Source organism: Callithrix jacchus, chromosome 1 (assembly GCF_049354715.1).
Source record: "Callithrix jacchus isolate 240 chromosome 1, calJac240_pri, whole genome shotgun sequence".
NCBI lineage: Eukaryota > Metazoa > Chordata > Mammalia > Primates > Cebidae > Callithrix > Callithrix jacchus.
The window spans coordinates 202,759,792-202,778,894 of NC_133502.1; the positions used below are offsets into that span (position 1 = coordinate 202,759,792).

Below are 19,103 nucleotides of genomic sequence, written 5' to 3' on the forward strand. Positions count from 1 at the left end.
CCGATGGGGAGGGGGTTCCAAAAACCACTCCCTGGGGTAAAAAAAAAATGCATCAACAAGCCCTTCCCAGGCTCCAACCCTGCTGTGAGCACCCTGCGGGGTGTGCTGGACTCTTCTGAGGGCCTCACGCCCCTTCCCACGCCTGTGCCCGTGTGATGGCAGAACATAGGGAGCCTCGTTGGAGATTCAGAGCATGCCGCCATCACACAGCCCAAAGGCCACTTCTGAGCAGGCTGCCTGCCCTGCCTGCCGCACGCCCTCCCACCCCACACACAGACCCCTCGCACTGTCTGGTCACCCCTGGATTCCAACTCGGTTCTAATCTTGCCCGTCTCACTCAGCAGCCTGTGAGCTCCAGAAGGGCAGGCATCACCCTGCTCTGATGTCCTCCCCAGAGTTTAAACTCCTCTGTGACAGGAAGGTTCTGGAAGCTTTCCTGGAGTGACCAGCCAGGCGGCCCATCGCACACTGCCTTTGCCCCTCCCCGTCGGCCCTCAGAACAGGAGTGCTCAGAACCTCATCTGCTGGGAGGGGCTCATGTTCGCCATGCTTCCAGCCAGCTGTTCCTGGACTGGCTACTGCATCCTCCTGCAGCCAGGGGTGTGGCCGGTGACACTCCCACCCCCACATGGGGACAGTGGCCTGCAACCCACGCAGCCCATGCTGCCTCCTCTGGCTTCTGAGGTGAACACTGGCCGGAGTCTCCTCTCAGACCTTCAGGGGCTTCCAACGACCAGAAAATTTCCAGCAACATTCTCTCCCAGTTACGGAATTTTAAATGAATGCATTTTTAAAAATATTACATTCACCTCCTAAACAAACAAACAAAAAAAACACAGTGCAAAATGTATGGTGAGGGCCGGGTGCCGTGGCTCACGCCTGTAATCCCAGCACTTTGGGAGGCCACGGCGGGTGGATCACCTGAGGTCAGGAGTTTGAGACAAGCCTGGCCAACACGGGGAAACCTGTCTCTACTAAAAATACAAAATTTTATGTGTGTGTATTATAGGCACACACATGGTGGCGTGTGACTATAATCCCAGCTACTTGGGAGCCTGAGGCAGGAAAATCGCTGGAACCCGGGAAGTGGAGGCTGCAGCAAGCTGATCGCACCACTGCACTCCAGCTTGGGTAACAGAGCAAAACTCCATCTCAGATTCCAGTATTCCATCAGAGGACCACGTCTAAACACACATTGCTCACATCCAATCCATGGGCATGTGGGCCATTTACAATTCTTTTACGGCAAGTGGCTTTTCAGTAAACATTCTCCTATAGAAACCCCGGAGTGCAGTAAGACGCTGGAGAAAATCTCTAACACCAAAAAAAGGTCACACACGAGTGACACTTTTTTTGGAGACAGAGTCTCACTCTGTCACCCAGGCTGAAGTGCAGTGGTGTGATCTCAGCTCACTGCAATCTCCAGCTCCCTCATCCAATCCATTAGCCACCATGCCTGACTCATTTTTGTATTTTTAGTAGAGACAGTTTTCACCATGTTGGCCACGCTGGTCTCAAACTCCTGGCCTTAAATGATCCACCTGCCTGGGCCTCCCAAAATGCTGGGATTACAGGGGTGAGCCACTACCCAGCCCACAAGTGACTTTTTTGGGTCTTTTGAGACAGAGTCTCACTCTGCTACCCAGGCTGGAGTGCAGTGGCACAATCTCAGCTCACTGCAACCTCTCCCTCCTGGGTTCAAGTGATTCTCCTGCCTCAGCCTCCCAATTAGCCAAGATTATAGGCATATGCCACCTGGTCAGGCTGGTCTCAAATTCCTGGTCCTGAGGGAGCCACCCTCCTTGGCAGAACTCATCTAAACCTAAGCACCTCCTAAAGGGCATCTACAGATCCAGCCTCACTGGTGGGGACAGGGCTTCAGTGTAGACATGTCAGCGCACAATTCTGTCCACGGCACGTATGTAGAGACAACCGGCAAATTTAAAGGACTAGACACTGAACGTTAAACTTTAATACCCACTTTTAAAAACTAAAAAAGGAACCAGGTGCTATCAAGGGTTGGTGCTGAAGTATCCCCCCACCATTCCCCTCCAAGACTCGGCTCTGGGGTGTGGACTGCTGACAGCTTCTGGCTGAGACCCCGCGTTCAGATTCTACCTCCTGGCCTAGTTCCCCTGCCCTCACTGGGGTGGCCCCTATCCAGGGATGGGCAGCGAGGACACAGTGCCCATCAGACGGCCCCACACAGGCCACCCCGAGGGGCTGTCCCACCTCTGCAGCACACCCTGGGGTGCCCACGGCCTGGTATACTTGCCGGACAGCCGGCCTCCCCTCTGCCCAGGCCCGGGCCAGGGCCCCTCATTGCTCCCAGACATAGCTCCTGAAACCCCCCACACCTGCTGCCTCCTAAGCTGGGGCCTGGAGTCTGTTTCTCAGGGAGGCCAACCTCAGCCACTGCTGATTTCAGTGAGTTCAGTCCTTAGTTTTAGGAAAGCAATCCCCCAAGGGAATGCTTTGAATGAGCTTTTGAGGAACAAATGAAGCTGATTTCTAAGGAGGGTAACAGTCATCAGAAGTGAACGGTGCTTCTGAAGAATCCACTTCTCCCTCTGCTTCCCCCAGGCATCTCCGTGTCTTCAAGACCGGGTGACACTAGTAACGTGTAACTGGCTAAGCCAAGATGACTCCAGACTCCAGTACAGGAGCCCTCTCAAAAACGAGCAGGGCTGAAATCGCCGACCTTTGCTGAGTTTCATGAACCTGCACAGCCTCCACACCAGTAACCCCGAGGGCCTGCAGGCAGCAGAGCCGATGCCCAGGTCAGAACCAGGCACAGGCCAGGGGGTGCTTTCTCTTCCACCACAGGAGTCAGGGCAGGATCCCGCCCACCTGTTCCGTGCTGGCAGGGGCTGCCCCCAGGGAAATGGGAACAGACAGGCTTCCCAGCCCACTCAGAGTTAAAGCAGCTAGAGAGGAGGTGGCCCCAGACCCTCGTTCCCATCACCCATGGAGGCTAACTTCCCACTACTGGGGGTTAGCCCACCACAGGCGCTGCACCCCGCCACCCTGCAGGTGGGCTATGTGCACACACACTTGCACACATTTTCACAATGCTTTTTTTTTTTGAGACGGAGTTTTGCTCTTATTGTCCAGGCTGGAGTGCAATGGCGCGATCTCAGCTCACTGCAACTTCCGCCTCCTGAGTTCAAGCTATTCTCCTGCCTGAGCCTCCCCAGTAGCTGGAATTACAGACATGCGCCACCACACCCGGCTAATTTCGTATTTTTAGTAGGGACGGGGTTTCTCCATGTTGGTCAGCGGGTCTCGAACTCCTGACCTTATTCACACATGCACACTCACAATGTCTCCCACACGTACACACGTATCCATATAATTTGGCTTACTTTTGTCTTGGTGTTAACTTTCTATGCCTGCTCCAATACAGTATCTGTTCACACAGATGCTCACACACACACACAGGTGACACACCCTCGTATGCACCTCACATCCTGTCACACATGTGCATACTTGCACGCCCACCTGCACACTCACTCACATGTGCAAGCCAGTGCTCATGGCCACCTGTCCAGGTGGGCGGCTGGCCTTTATAAATCCTGTGCATCCACGGGAGGTGTGAAGCTTGAGGTGTATTTCTCCTCCCTTGCACACTTCAAATTATCTTATATCAACTTTTAAAATACGTGACATTTGGGAGTGTTTGCTTTCTGAGTTCCAGCCAGTGGCCACGCAAAGCACACTCTGGAATGACAAAGCCGCCGGGAGGGGATGGGTGGACTCACCCAACCAGGATGGCAAACAAAGGGGCGGGGGGGGCCCAGCCCTGCCCTTCCCACACCTGCCTCTGCCTGTTCCAGGTGCTAAGAACTCAGGCTGGGTCTGGGGCTCAAGCTCTCCCAGAAGAAAGTGAAGCCCAGGCCCCCGACTCCTACTCAGCTTCCCGGTCCCACCTGCCCTGGGTCGGAACTCACACTCCCCTCATCCAAGGACTGGGAGGCTCAGCGTCTCACCTGCAGCTTGGGATTTCCTCTAAAAGGCCAGGGAAAGGCGGCCCAGCCCTGAGTGAAGACAGTGTTTTGTTTTTATCTGGAAGGTTTGAATTTGAACTTGCACGGTGGCATACCTGCTTCCTTTTCTTTTTTCTTTTTTTTTTTTTTGAGACAGTCTTGCTCTGTTGCTCAAGCTGGAGTGCAGTGGCACGATCTCGGCTCACTGCAACCTCCGCCTGCCAGGTTCAAGCGGTTCTCCTGCCTCAGCCTCCTGAGTAGCTGGGGTTACAGGCATGTGTCACCATGCTCAGCTAATTTTTGTATTTTTAGTAGAGATGGGGTTTCGCCATGTTGGCCAGGATGGTCTCGATCTCTTGACCTCGTGATCTGCCCACCTCAGTCTCTCAAAGTGCTGGGATTACAGGTTTGAGCCACTGTGCCCGGCCGTTCCCACTTCCAAATTTAATTTCCAGTGGCCCCCAGTGTCCTCAGGCTGCCCCGTGAAAGGGAGGGTGACAGACATAAACTTGTCCTGCCCCCCCCCCGGAGGAAGGCACCTGTGCAGGGACTGGAGTTCCACAGGGGCTGCTAACACCCGTGAGAACGCAGGGAACCCAAGCACAGAAGTTAGTCCCTCACCTGAAAGGTCTTGCTCCTTTCAGTAGGTTGCAAATGAAATGAATCTCCACGGAGTTGTTGGTTTGCTTTGCTTTTTTAAGGAGACGTTCTGTTTGCTTAGTTTTTTGTTTGTTTTCATTATCAGAAAGTAGCTGTATGCGTTTCCCGTGGCTGCTGTAACAGATGACCCCAAACTGGAGGCTCAGAACTACAGAAACCCATCCTCACAGTGCGCAGGCCAGGAGCTAGAAATGAAAATATCAGCAGAGCCCAGCTCCCTCTGGAGGCTGCGGGGTGGGTCCCTCCTACCTCTCCCAGCTTCTTGTGGCTCCTGGCGTCCCTGGCTTGTCACTCCAATCTCTGCTCTGTTCTCACGGGGCCATCAAATCTCACTCTCCTTCCTCTTATTAAAGACACCAGGCTGGGTGCAGTGGCTCATGCCTGTAATCCCAGCACTTTGGGAGGCGGAGGCTGGCGGATCACCTGAGCTCAGGAGTTCGCTAGCCTGGCCAACGTGGTAAAGCCCTGTCTCTATGATGAAAATTAACTAGGCGTGGTAGAGAGCACCTGTAATCTCAGCTACCTGGGAGGCTGAGGCGGGAGAATCCTTTAAACCCGCAAGGTGGAGGTTGCAGTGAGCCAAGATCGTGCCACTACAGTCCAACCTGGGCGACAAGAGCGAAACTCCATCTCAAAAATAAAAACTAGGGCTGGGAGTGGTGGCTCATGCCTGTAATCCCAGCACTTTTGGGAGGCAGAAGCAGGCAGATCACCTGAGGTCAGGAGTTCGAGACCAGCCTGGCCAACATGGCAAAACCCCATCTCTACTAAAAATATAAAAAATTAGCCAGGTGTGGTGAGGCATGCCTATAGTCCCAGGTACTCGGGAGGCTGAGGCAAAAGAATCTCTTGAACCCAGGGGGTGGAGGTTGTGATGAGCCAAAAATTGCGCCATTGCACTCCAGCCTGGGTGACAGAGCAAGACTCTGTCTCAAAAAAAGAAAAGAAAAGAAAAGATAAAGACACCAGTCACTGGATTTAGAGTCCACCCTAAACCCACCATGACTTAATCTCAAGAACCCAAACTAATTACATCTGGAAAAATGCTATTTCCAACTGAGGTCCCATGATTAGATTCTGTGTGGACATGGATTTTGGGAGCTACCGAATCCGCTCCAGCGGCCCCCCCCCGCCAATGTCTGTCCTGCAATCAAATACATTCTGGCCTCTTTGAGCCCGGTGCCCTGAGAGCAGCAGCGCCTGGCTGGCGGAGCCTTTCCTGAGGATGCTTCTGAGGTAGAAGCGTCCAGGACTTGCTTGCAGGAGACGGTGCTCCCAGTCTTTAACAGCTCATCCTCCACCACCCAGCCAGGGAGAGACGGTGCCCCCACTGCAGCCCCTCCTGCTCCAGCAGCCCCCTGCACAGCCCCTGTGCCCGCCCCACAGTCTCCAGATCTACATGTCCCTTGCATTACAACAGCAGAGTGCTCCACAACACCAGCCTCACCACGTGTCAGTCCCACTGGCTAGAATCCCACTGCTCCATAAAGACCCCAGCCTGAGGCTCCCAGGGCCCAGCCCAGCCAGGCACCCAGCCCCATCCACACCACACTTACTGGCCTGTGCCGGCCCCGCTGTGACCTCCTCCCAGGTCACTACTTATGGCCCTGTGCGTACTCTGCAGGCGGTCACCTTTGTCACCCAGTGAGATGTCCTCTCTCCTGTTCTCTGCATGTGGCTTTCCAGTGCCTGGAGGTCACCCGAGTCCCTCACCATGCCTGTCCTCCGCCTCGGGCACACCCCTCTCAGGAAGCTCAGCCTGCCTGCCTGCTCAGGGCACCCTTGGGGGCTCTCATGGACCCCAAATCTCTTCTCTCTAGCAAGCGCCCCACCAGCTCCACGTCCAGCCCTGCCTGTGTAACCATTCCCTCTCGTGTCTCTCTCCCCAGCTCTGTGCGGGCAGTGACAGGGTCTGTTTGGGGCCAGTCCAACGCTGGCAGGCACAGTGAGTGCCCAATACATGCCTGGTGTGTGCAGGGCATACGCTGAGCACCTGGCAAGGAGGGTTGCGTGGGGAAAGCCAGGTCCCCTCTGTAGCAGGTACTGACCAACACTGGAAAGTGAAACCGAGTCACAAAATGCCAGGATTTCCCCAGTTACGAGCCAAGCACTTAACCCATGAAGTCACAAAATCCACATAATTCATGTATTTGATTCAAACAGTGCAGGAAAGGTATTGATGTAATGAATTAATTTTATAGATAAAACTTTTTTTTTTTTTTTTTAAATAAAGGGCTACAAGAGGCCGGGTGCGGTGGCTCACGTCTGTAATCCCAGCATTTTGGCAGGCCGAGGCGGGTGGATAACGAGATCAAGAGATCGAGACCATCCTGGTCAACATGGTAAAACCTTATCTCTACTAAAAATACAAAAAATTAGCTGGGCATGGTGGTGTGTGACTGTAGTCCCAGCTACTCAGAAGGCTGACGCAGGAGAATTGCCTGAACCCAGGAGGCGGAGGTTGCGGTGAGCCGAGTTTGTGCCATTGCACTCCAGCCTGGGTAACAAGAGCGAAACTCCGTCTCAAAAAATAAAAAATAAAAAGGGTTACAAGAACTGTGAGCAATGGGTTTTGGATGAACTGGACCAGCCTGGGAAGGCCCCATCTCTGGGTTCCTTAGGGCTGACTCCCAGCACCTCCAGCCACAGTGAGAGTGTTTACAAACGGGGCCAATTCAGGATTCCCCCGGGTTGGTGGTTAAGCATTTGCAGCAAAGCACTGCTCAGAAGGTAAAGTTAAGGAAAGCATGAATGGCACACAGTACTGTTTTACAGGCAGCTGGAGGGGCTGGTTGCCAGCATGAGTGATTACAGTGCTGTTTAAACAGGGTATCTGGAGGGGCTGCTCCCCACCAATCCTCAGGAGGAATCCCCAATTGGCTGCATCTGTAAACCTCCCCCCACCACTCAGTCGAAGACAGATGTGATATGATAGTTTTTAACACTATTAGTGAGCTGTGTCTTTTAGCTCTGTGCATTTTCTAATACAGCTTTTATAAGACATACTCTTTTAAAAAGATAAATGTTCTCAGATATGCTCACGATCAGGATTTAACTATCTTTCCTTTCCTAAGAATTCTCATTCAAAAGAAATTTGGTGTTCCCTTGACACCTTAGGATTCTGCTTGGAGTCAAAGGCTTGCTGAGTCATTCAAATCTGGGGAGAATTCCCCCCGTACTCTGCACACCCCATTACAATGGCAGCCTCGCCTCCCACACCAAGGATGGAGTCTACCTGGGCAAACTGACTGCTGTGCTCAGTCACGCATGTGGCCCCCCACAAGCTCCCCCTCTCCCCATAAGAGGGACACAGGGCTTAGCTTCCTGGCTTTGGCTGTAGATGTGGAGCCCCGTATAGAAAAGCATTTTTTTTTTTTTTCCAATAGAGATGAAGTCTCACTCTGTCGCCCAGGCTGGAGTGCAATGGTGAAATCTCCGCTCATCACAACCTCTGCTTCCCAGGTTCAAGCGATTCTCCTGCCTCAGCCTCCTGAGTAGCTGGGATTACAGGCGCCCACCACCACATCTGGCTAATTTCTGTATTTTTAGTAGAGACAGAGTTTCACCATGTTGGCCAGGCTGGTCTCGAACTTCGGACCTCAAGTGATCTGCCCACCTTGGCCTCCCAAAGTGCTGGGATTACAAGCCAGAAAAGTATTCTTAACTACAAAATAAAAGCTCCCAGGAGCCAAGGCCCCTCCAGCCCTCATGGCCTCACCCACCTGCCCCGCCACTGGGCATCTGTCCCATACCAGGTTTGGGGCTGGTGCACTGTCCTCCCTGCCTGTCCAGAGACCCCAGCACCAGAGCCACCAACCCTCAGCCTGAGGGGCTCCCATAAAAGCCCTAGCTTCACAGGGCTTTGGCAAACAGCTCACCTGCCACAGGCGGGGTCAGGTGCTGGGTGTGCCCCTGGTCTGTGAACAAGAAATGGGGTGTCCAGAAGGCCTCTGAGTCATTACATGGAGGCTCTGGCAGGGGGCCAGGCACAGGCCCAGGGAAGACAGGGCATGGAGGTGTGGGCAGAGGTCCCACACAAGGGGATGCTGATGTGAACCCCTGGCTTAAGAGCTCCAGAACCTGCCCTGGGGGGCTGCTCCAGGAGCTGGGAGAAGAGAGGGTCCCAGGGTGCACCCAGAGAGGGGCACAGCAGGCAGAGAACCTCAGGACCTGCGGGAGGGCTGGGAACACACTGGGAACGTGCCCCAGGAGTGGAGGGGGCATGTGAAGATTGACCACTTAGGTTCTTAAATAAATAAAAAGACAATTCCTTTCTGGTCCTAAGAAACAGCTAAGGGCTTTGAACCAGAAAAACTAGAATTTCCAAAGGCCACAATGGTAAAACTCAAGCACTTTGAAGCCTCAGTTTATGCAGAATTAAAGATCAACATGAAACTCAAGAAGACAGAACAAGGGGTGAGCGGAAGGGCCAGGAACAGGAACGCGGGACAATTTCAGAGTCAGGTGGTTTCACGCAAACGCACAAAACCTGAGGCCAACTCAAAGCCCCAAAGAGCTCAGTCTTAACACCGGATGTGAGGATGCAGAAGGCACAGTCTTGAGACACAACCCAACAGCGTGGCTCAGGTCAGGAACTTCACTCCCAGAGAAAGCACAAAGGTGCCGGAGGCAAAGAACGTTACAGCGTTTCCAAGAAGAAAAGGAAATTAAAAAACGCCGCATGGATTTGCCCATCTGTTCTTCCATTCACTCATCCACCCATCCTTCCATAAACCCACCCAGCCACTCATTCACCCACACTCCATCCTTCCATCCATCCATGGACCCACCCACGAATCCATCCAACGATCCATTGTTCATCCACCCACCCACCCATCACACCTCCATCCATGCAACCCCTCATGCATCAACCCACCCATCCAACAATCCATCATTCATCCATCTATCCATCGTTCCACCCGCACTTCCACCAACTCATCCATCTGTAAACCTGCCTGGCCTCGCCATCTTTAGGCACTGGGGTTTTAAGAGTGAACAAAACAGATCCCTGCCCGCAGGGAGTTTCCATGTAGGTAAAAATATCAGATGTTCAGAAAAAAACAAAAATACATGAAGTCTCACAACAGATGGAAAAGTGGAGGGGGAAGCTTTGCAGGGGTGCTGGCATTGAGGTTAAGGGGAGAGGACGGTCAGGCTGCAGAATTCAGGCAGAGCAGCCATCAAAGTCTGGTCAGGATCAGAGAGGGTGGGCACTGCTGGGGCTCCTGGCCAAGCCCTTTATGCCCCACGAGATTCCAACCAAACCTGAGAAAGTACCTCTAGCCTCCAACATACACAGCTCATGTGCTCACACATACTCATGCACACCCACCGCAGAGCAGTGGAGCCAAAGCGCTCGCCCTTTCCTGTTCTGAAACAGGACAGTCCCACAGCAGCGAGGCCCCGCTGGGCACAGGAGCTGCACAGGGAAGCCCAGGCAGCTGCAGCCTGGGGAATAGGTACAGCAGTCCACGGCCAGTCAGCACCTGCCTCTTCCCGGGGACCGCAGAACCCCTGTGGCAAGCAGCCCCAAGAAGAAGCCCAGCCCAGCAGAGGTTCCAGCCACTGGGGCCTCTGTCCAGCAACAGAGCTGCAGAGAGTGACATGCTACTAAGCCAGCCCTGCTGGGCAGGCTGACAGAGAGATGGAGGGACAGACAGAAGGAGCAGGGCCACATGGCGCTCTCTGATCCTGGCTATCCCCAGGTCCACATTTGGGGACAAGGTCACGAGGAGCACTCTCCCAGCGACCTCCTCCAGAGGTGAGCATTGTCATCGACATGACCTTCCCTACAAGGCCGGCCTCAGCACCTGGCTGGTCAGATGGGTGCAAAGCCTCAGAGCAGTGACCTGTGCTAGCTCACACAGCTGCATGGGTGGGGTGGAATTCAGTCTGCATCCACCTTAGTGCGTCCAGAGAATCAGTCCACCTCTGCCTTCCCTGGACAGGTTTGGGGCTGGCCTTCTCTGCATGAAGCAAATTCTCAGATCTCCAGACACACCCATTAAAAAAAAAATAAACGCATTCCAGCAGCAAAGAAAAATGACTTCCACGGATCCACTGGTTACAGCGGTTCTCACAGGAGTCGCCTACACGCCGGGGGCTGGAAACCATGCCGAACCTGAAGGATGGGTGCACGTTTACCACCTCCCGGCGCTTGTAGCTCCAGCAGCACACAGGCCCAGCGGGCCCAGGCGACCCCAGCCTGGAATCACACCCGAGGACAAGGCTTTTCAGAGGAGGGGCTCCCTACAACCTCCCTGTTCATGACACAGATGATGGGGCAAGACTAGCAAATAACCGATCCTGTGGTGGGGTTACATGGTGGTCCCCAAAAGGATGTGTCCACATCGTAATTCCTACACCCTGGGAATGTGACCTTTTATGACAAAAGAGGGAATGTTACTTTTTTTTTGAGACAGAGTTTCGCTCTTGTTATCCAGGCTGGAGTGCAATGGCGCGATCTCGACTCACCACAACCTCCGCCTCCTGGGTTCAGGCAATTCTCCTGCCTCAGCCTCCTGAGTAGCTGGGATTACAGGCACGTGCCACTGTGCCCAGCTAACTTTCTGTATTTTTAGTAGAGACGGAGTTTCACCTTGTTGACCAGGATGGTCTCGATCTCTTGACCTCGTGATCCACCTGCCTCGGCCTCCCAAAGTGCTGGGATTACAGGCTTGAGCCACCGCGCCCGGCCGGGAATGTTACTTATATGGCAAAAGTGCCTGGCGCTGCGGAAGCGGCGCTTGTCCAGGGCTGGTCTTCTCTGCAGGGCCAGCCCTTAACAAAGTGAAGAATCTTGAGACGATCCGATGAGCAGGCGGGCTCAGTGCAATCACAACATGAATTTGTGCAAAATGGGTGCGGTGGGAGATTAGACACAAGAAGAAAGGCCGTGCAGAGGGAGACAGAGCCTGGAGCCAGGCAGCCACAAGCCAGGCACTGGGGAGGCAGAGGGGCCGGCCCTGGCGACACCTCGATTTTGGCCTTCCAGCTGCAGAACTGAGGGGAGCCGTGGCTGCTCTTTTCAGCATCCCGGTTTGTGATCACTTATCACGGCAGCCCTAGAGAACGAGGTCAGGAACACACCGAGGAAACCAGAGTCAGCAGGAACCCTTTTCTGGGGTCAGTCCCCTGAGGAAGCAGCACCCTGAAACCTCCCAGTATCTCCCAGAGCCCACATAGACCTGGAGCCACCAGAGATCAAACACCCCTTATTCCCCGGGCTTTTGTGGCACCTGGAAGATATCAGCCTCAGGACCTGCTGTGCCAAAGCAACACCACATCTCCTGGGCCCAAGCAGACTCTGGAAGTCCTGGTTGCCAAGACTGGTGCGGAGGGCAACCCCAGGGCTCTGGATACCATCACACCTGGTCCTTGGCACCTGGGGTACACACAGCTGGCACTTGCTGACCACCAGGCTGAGTGTCCCTATGGCCCCAACACCACCCTGGAGTTTAGAATCCCATCTTGGCTCCCCCTGCAAGGCACCTCCAACCCCCTCAAAACAAAGCCAGGGTCCTTCCAAGCCAGGGGGTGGGCCAGGGATGTGGCCCTCTTCGGAAGGACATTGGTGGGAGCTCAAGAGGCCTTCAGGACCTGAGATGAGGTGGCGGGTCCTGTCCAGAGCAGCCCGGCCAAGCCAACACTCCCGGGTCCTGGGGTGCGGGACACAGTCTTCATGCTGCCCTCAGGCCCAGCACATGCTGAGAAGACAGTGCCATGGTGAAGCAGGCAGGGCTTTCCTGTGCCCTCAAGGCCTCAGTAGTTGCCTTCTTTTTTTTTTTGAGAAAGAGTCTTGCTCTGTTGCCAGGCTGGAGTGCAGTGGTGCGATCTCAGCTCACTGCAAACTTTACCTCCTGGGTTCAAACAATACTCTTGCCTCAGCCTCCCGAGTAGCTGGGATTACAGGCATGCACCACTATGCCCAGCTAATTTTTTTATGTTATTTTTTAGTAGAGCCAGGGTTTACACCATGTTGGCCAGGATGGTCTCAATCTCCTGACCTCATGATCCACCCGCCTCGGCCTCCCAAAGGGCTGGAATTATAGGTACAAGGGTAGTTGCTTTTCTCCAGGCACCAAGTGGGTGGGCACAGCTTGGAAACAGCCTCGTCCACAGAGTAGGGTTAGGTGGGACCTGCGGGTGGGATGGGCCTGGGTCCTGAACCCAGGGGAGAGGGTGCTGCTCAGCCTGGCACCCCACTGAGCACTTGGCTCCTGGTGGTAGGGAGAGGGCCAGCCCCACCATGCCTCGGAGGGAGGCAGGCTGGGGTCCTGGATGTGAGGCAGGGTCTGGCCACGCTCCTGCTGGGCACAGAAAGACAACTGAAGAAGGTGAGCCAGGCAGCTGAGCACAGCAGTGCTGGAAGGGGCATGCTCAGCGTGTTATCAGCACACAGGGATGTGTGAACAGCACCAACTGTGAACAGCAGCAACCCGGGCTCAGCTGGAATGCTAGTGAAAGCCCCACTCATCATGGAGAAGGGCTGCTTAGCACCTCAAAGCTTCAAATTCCCCTGCACACCAGTGCGGGCCAGGACAGAAGTGCCCTGGGACAGATCAATGTCCAGAACAAAGCAGCATGAATCCTTAATGCATCACTTGGAGTTGGGGGAAGGAACCGCCCTCATGAATACAAAGTCTACCCCCATTATGCCCGGCCAGCTCCATCTGATAAGGGCAGCCCCACCACACCCAGCCCTGGCAGGCCTTAGGTGCACAATTAGCCTGGCCCCCAGCCCCCAGGAGCAGGACAGAGGTGGCTTTGTCGGTCCACACCAGAGAAGGCATGAAAGTGGTGGCCGGCAGGGGACCGATAGCAGAGAACACTCTCCCCCGAGGCCTTCTGGGTCACTACCAAGGGCTTCCCTGAGCAGCCCGGCCTGGGCTCTGACTGCAGGCTCCTGTCCTCCAGAATGGCAAGAATGAATCCGTGCTGCGTTAGGTCCCTCGTGTGTGGAAATGTCCCAGCGGCCACAGGAGACGCATGCAGGGGTGAGTGAGCAAGTACAATTTGCCTCCAAGTACAGTAAGACTCTCGAGCCATCTCAAGAGCAGCAAGTGCTAACCGCCAGCAACTGGACACAGTTTGAACCCATTCTTCCATCGTTCAGAGTTGGTTTCTCCTGGTCTTCCCCACTGATATTCATCCAGCACACCTGCTCCTGGGTCAGTCTTCCTGGAGCCTTCGACACGTGAGCCCAGCACGCTCTGCAGAAGCGGCATCCCTCCAGCGCTCACGGAGCCTGCACTCTCTGCAGAAGGGGCATCCCTCCAGCTCTCACGGAGCCTGCACTCTCTGCAGAAGCGGCATCCCTCCAGCTCTCACGGAGCCTGCACTCTCTGCAGAAGCGGCATCCCTCCAGCGCTCACGGAGCCTGCACGCTCTGCACAAGCGGCATCCCTCCAGCTCTCACGGAGCCTGCACTCTCTGCAGAAGCGGCATCCCTCCAGCGCTCACGGAGCCTGCACGCTCTGCAGAAGCGGCATCCCTCCAGCTCTCACGGAGCCTGCACTCTCTGCAGAAGCGGCATCCCTCCAGCTCTCACGGAGCCTGCACTCTCTGCAGAAGCGGCATCCCTCCAGCGCTCACGGAGCCTGCACGCTCTGCACAAGCGGCATCCCTCCAGCTCTCACGGAGCCTGCACGCTCTGCAGAAGCGGCATCCCTCCAGCTCTCAAGGAGCCTGCACTCTCTGCAGAAGCGGCATCCCTCCAGCTCTCACGGAGCCTGCACGCTCTGCAGAAGCGGCATCCCTCCAGCGCTCACGGAGCCTGCACGCTCTGCACAAGCGGCATCCCTCCAGCTCTCACGGAGCCTGCACGCTCTGCAGAAGCGGCATCCCTCCAGCTCTCACGGAGCCTGCACTCTCTGCAGAAGTGGCATCCCTCCAGCTCTCACGGAGCCTGCACTCTCTGCAGAAGTGGCATCCCTCCAGCGCTCACGGAGCCTGCACTCTCTGCAGAAGGGGCATCCCTCCAGCGCTCACCGAGCCTGCACTCTCTGCAGAAGCGGCATCCCTCCAGCTCTCACGGAGCCTGCACGCTCTGCAGAAGCGGCATCCCTCCAGCTCTCACGGAGCCTGCACTCTGCAGAAGCGGCATCCCTCCAGCTCTCACGGAGCCTGCACGCTCTGCAGAAGCGGCATCCGTCCAGCTCTCACGGAGCCTGCACGCTCTGCAGAAGCGGCATCCCTCCAGCTCTCACGGAGCCTGCACTCTGCAGAAGCGGCATCCCTCCAGCTCTCACGGAGCCTGCACTCTCTGCAGAAGCGGCATCCCTCCAGCGCTCACGGAGCCTGCACTCTCTGCAGAAGGGGCATCCCTCCAGCGCTCACGGAGCCTGCACTCTCTGCAGAAGCGGCATCCCTCCAGCGCTCACGGAGCCTGCACGCTCTGCACAAGCGGCATCCCTCCAGTGCATACACAGCCACCTACAGCCTGCAGCCAGCCCGGCCAGGCAGCCTCATCTCCCCTCAACAGCGCAGACGGCGAAGTCACGGGAATGATGTGCACTTTAAACCACAGCCAGGTTTTCACTGCATGTGGCTCGTCTTCCAGCAATTTTTTTTTTTTTGAGACAGCGTCTCACTCCGTCGCCCAGGCTGGAGTGCAGTGGCACAATCTCGGCTCACTACAGCCTCCTCCTCCCGGGTTCAAGCGAGTCTCCTGTCTCAGCCTCCTGAATAGCTGGGTCTACAGGCGCCTGCCACCACGCCGGGCTAATTTCTTGTATTTTTAGTAGAGTCTGGGTTTCACCACCTTGGCCAGGATGGTCTCGCTCTCCTGACCTCGTGATCTGCCCGCCTCGGCCTCCCAAAGTAGCTGGGATTACAGACTGCAGTGGTGCAATCGTGGCTCACTGCAACCTCCACCTCCCAGATTCAAGCGATTCTCCTGCCTCAGCCTCCCAAGTAGCTAGGACTCCAGGTGCTCACCACCACACCCAGCTAACTTTTATGTTTTTAGAAGAGATGGGGTTTCATCATGTTGGTCAGGCTAGCCTTTTTTTCCTTTTTTTTTTTTTTTTTTTTGAGATGGGCCTTCATTTACTCTTGTTGCCCAGGCTGGAGTATAGTGGCATGATCTCGGCTCACTGCAACCTCCACCTCCTGGGTTTCCACACACGAGCGGCTTAAGCAGCGTGGATTCATTCTTACCATTCTGGAGGGCAGAAGCCCTGCAGTCGGGGTGTGGTCAGGGCTGCTCTGGGAGGCCCTGGGCAGGGCCTGCTGCTCTGCCTTCCTCAGCTTCTGGAGGCTACCTGGGTTCAACTGATTCTCCTGCCTCAGCCTCCCACGCAGCTGGGACTAGGGCACCTGCCACCACGCCCAGCTGATTTTGCATTTTCAGTAGAGATGGAGTTTTACCATGTTGGCCTGGCTGGTCTCGAACTCCTGACCTCAGATGATCTACCTGCCTCAGCCTCCCAAATTGCTGGGATTACAGAGGCTAGTCTTGAACTCCTGACCTCAAGTGACTCATCCACCTCATCCACCCAAAGTGCTGGGATTACAGGCATGAGCCGCTGTGCCCAGCTTGAGACAATCGATTTCTGTTGTCCTCAGCCAGTCGGTTTGTGCTGACAGGTTATGGCAGTCTCGGGAAGCTCACAGAAGCCAGAGGAGGACTACAGGGCGAGTGTGAGGACCATGCTGGGTCCCAGTGCTGCTGGGCTGTGCCTGCTCACCTGGAGCAGGACACTAATTCTGTTTATCGAAAGCCCCAGCTTTGGGGAAAGAAATTTCGTGGAGAACAGGAGACATCTGGGTAAATTCACGCACAGCCCAGTCCCCCAGCATAATTTTAATAGAGAGCTGAGTTGCCTAGAAATGAAATAATACCCCCAGCTTTACAAGAATGCACCAGAGACATGGTGGACTTCAAAACCTGTACTCTGTAGAAAAAGCCAAATGTAGCTGAGTGTGATGGCTCACGCCTGTAATCCCAACACTTTGGGAGACTGAAGCTGGTGGATCACGAGGTCAGGAGTTCGAGACTAGTCTGGCCAACATGGTGAAACCCTGTCTCTACTAAAAATACGATAATTAGCCAGGCCTAGTGGCCTGTGCCTGTAGTCCCAGCTACTCAGGAGGCCGAAACAGGAGAATTGCTTGAACCCAGGAGGCAAAGGTTGAGGTGAGCCGAGAAAGTGCCACTGCACTCCAGCCTGGGTGACAGAGCAAGACTGTCTCAAAAAAAAAAAGCCAAATGCAAGAGACCTGAGAAGCACCCAGAAGAGAAAACTTGAAGTGTCCTGCATATCTCAAGACCACAGTTTCCTAAGAAAGGATTCTGTTTCTTCTTTGAGATTTTAATTATAGGTTATGTAATGATTTTCATTTTGAATGATAATTAACTCTCGGGTTTCAGGACTAATGCAACTTTACTAGGGACACTTGAGAGTGAAGCTTTTTTTTTTTGAGACAGAGTTTCGCTTTTGTTCCCCAGGCTGGAGTGCAATGGCGCGATCTCAGCTCACCGCAACCTCCGCCTCCTGGGTTCAGGCAATTCTCCTGCCTCAGCCTCCTGAGTAGCTGGGATTACAGGCACACGCCACCATGCCCAGCTAATTTTTTGTATTTTTAGTAGAGACGGTGTTTCACCATGTTGACCAGGATGGTCTCTATCTCTTGACCTCGTGATCCACCCGCCTCGGCCTCCCAAAGTGCTGGGATTATAGGCGTGAGCCACTGCACCTGGCCTGGGAGTGAAGCTTTAATCCTGTAAGCCTCATGAGCACCAGCCCACCTTTGACCCTGCACCGAGCGAACATCACTCTGCCGGGTGAAGGCACAGCTCACCACGAACGAGGACCTTATCTGAAAGTGCAGAATTTGTAGGCTGGGATCAACGAGTGTGTGAGCGTATCACATGAAGATGGAAAACACGTGACTCTGATAAGAGAACCCAAGATAAAACACACACCTGGAGTGACGTACACATTTTACAACAGAATCGGAGAAGGGCCAGAATTTATTTTTCAGATTTTTCCCATGAGCACACAGGTGATTATATTTTTACTCCAAAAATGTCTCTGTCCTAGAGCCTACACAGAATGTCCCTGGCCCCAGGAGGTCCTCGTAGGGACAACTGTGATTGTCCCAGCCTAGGGAGTTGGTACAGAGCTCAAAGCCAGCAGCACTGATGTGCTCCCAAGTGGCTACTCACCTTCCAATTCCCAAACCAAGCTAAGGCCCCAGCTAGGGAGCACCCAAAACCCCAGAAATTCAGGTGGTGCAGGTGCACGGGGCCCAGGGACAGCCCCCACTGGCAGGCTTTGAGCTCAGCAATCTGGAAAAGACTATTCTTCGCTGGGTGCAGTGGCTGGCTCACACCTGTAATCCCAGCACTTTGGGAGGCTGAGGTGGGCGGATCAGGAGGTCAGGAGTTCGAGACCAGCTTGGCCAACATGGTAAAACCCTGTCTCTACTAAAAATATAAAAGTTAGCTTCATGTGTTGGCATATGCCTGTAATCCCATCTACTTGGGAAGCTGAGGCAGAATTACTTGAACCCGGAAGGCAGAGGTTACAGTGAGCCAAGACTGTGCCACTGCACTCCAGCCTGGACAGAGCGAGACTCCATCGTGGGGGAGGTGGGTTGGGGGAAGATTATTCTCAAAGCCCCAAGGTGCTAAAAGCAGGCATCAAGAATAAACTCGACCCTAACAGAAGCCCCAGCCCACTGGCACACACGGGAGGGGCGCCTGGGTCTGCCTTTACCCAGACACGAGGTGAGTGAAAGTGACGCGTTGCCATCCGCCTCCAGATGTTCAGCCTTGCAGAAAAACCCACCCTTCCTGTGCTATCAGAGCTGCCGCTCAGGAATGTGCCCATCCGAAGATGAAGGCGTTACTGTGATGACAAATCACCCGCTCACGGGGTGGAGAGAGATGAGAAAGGGAAGCGCGTCCTGGGAATGCCGGAGGCCAGGAGTCCATGCTCCAGCTCACGACTGTGACCAGCACAAGGGGAGACCCGTGTGGGAGCTTAGCCAGTGCTCACATGGCCAGGACAAAGTCAGACATACTTTGGCGTCCCCTGGAAGGGACAAAGGAGATGGGGAAGGGAACACATTCTTGGAGGGTCCCATTCCTTCCAGCTCGGTACCGGAGGCAGCACAGGTGGCACTGACCCCAGCACAGAATGAATGGCCGACCCTGAGGGCATTTTCTCTGGCCTACATGGCGGGGGGGTGGGACAGCCAGCCCTGTCTCATTTGCACATGGTGCCTGCTGCAGGCTGGTGCCATGCTGGGCTGTGGGCATGTGCTGTTGGGCAGAGGGCGCTGCTGTCTGCATCTAGTGCAGAGGGAGAAAGGTGACGATGACGAGCCAACACCGCCATAGGGGTGGGGGCTGCAGGGAGGACAGAGGAGTGGGGACAGGGAGAAAACATTCAGGGAAGACCTGGGGAAGGTGTGCTGAGGGGGACAAGTGCCACGGTGAGGGGACAA

The 19,103-nt window shown here is 54.8% G+C and overlaps 1 protein-coding gene across 1 annotated transcript in view; it reads right to left on the reverse strand.

Annotated features, from left to right (window-relative positions):
* LOC103791332 (cadherin EGF LAG seven-pass G-type receptor 1-like) overlaps positions 1-19,103 on the reverse strand; it is a 50,798-nt gene that overhangs the window by 9,591 nt on the left and 22,104 nt on the right.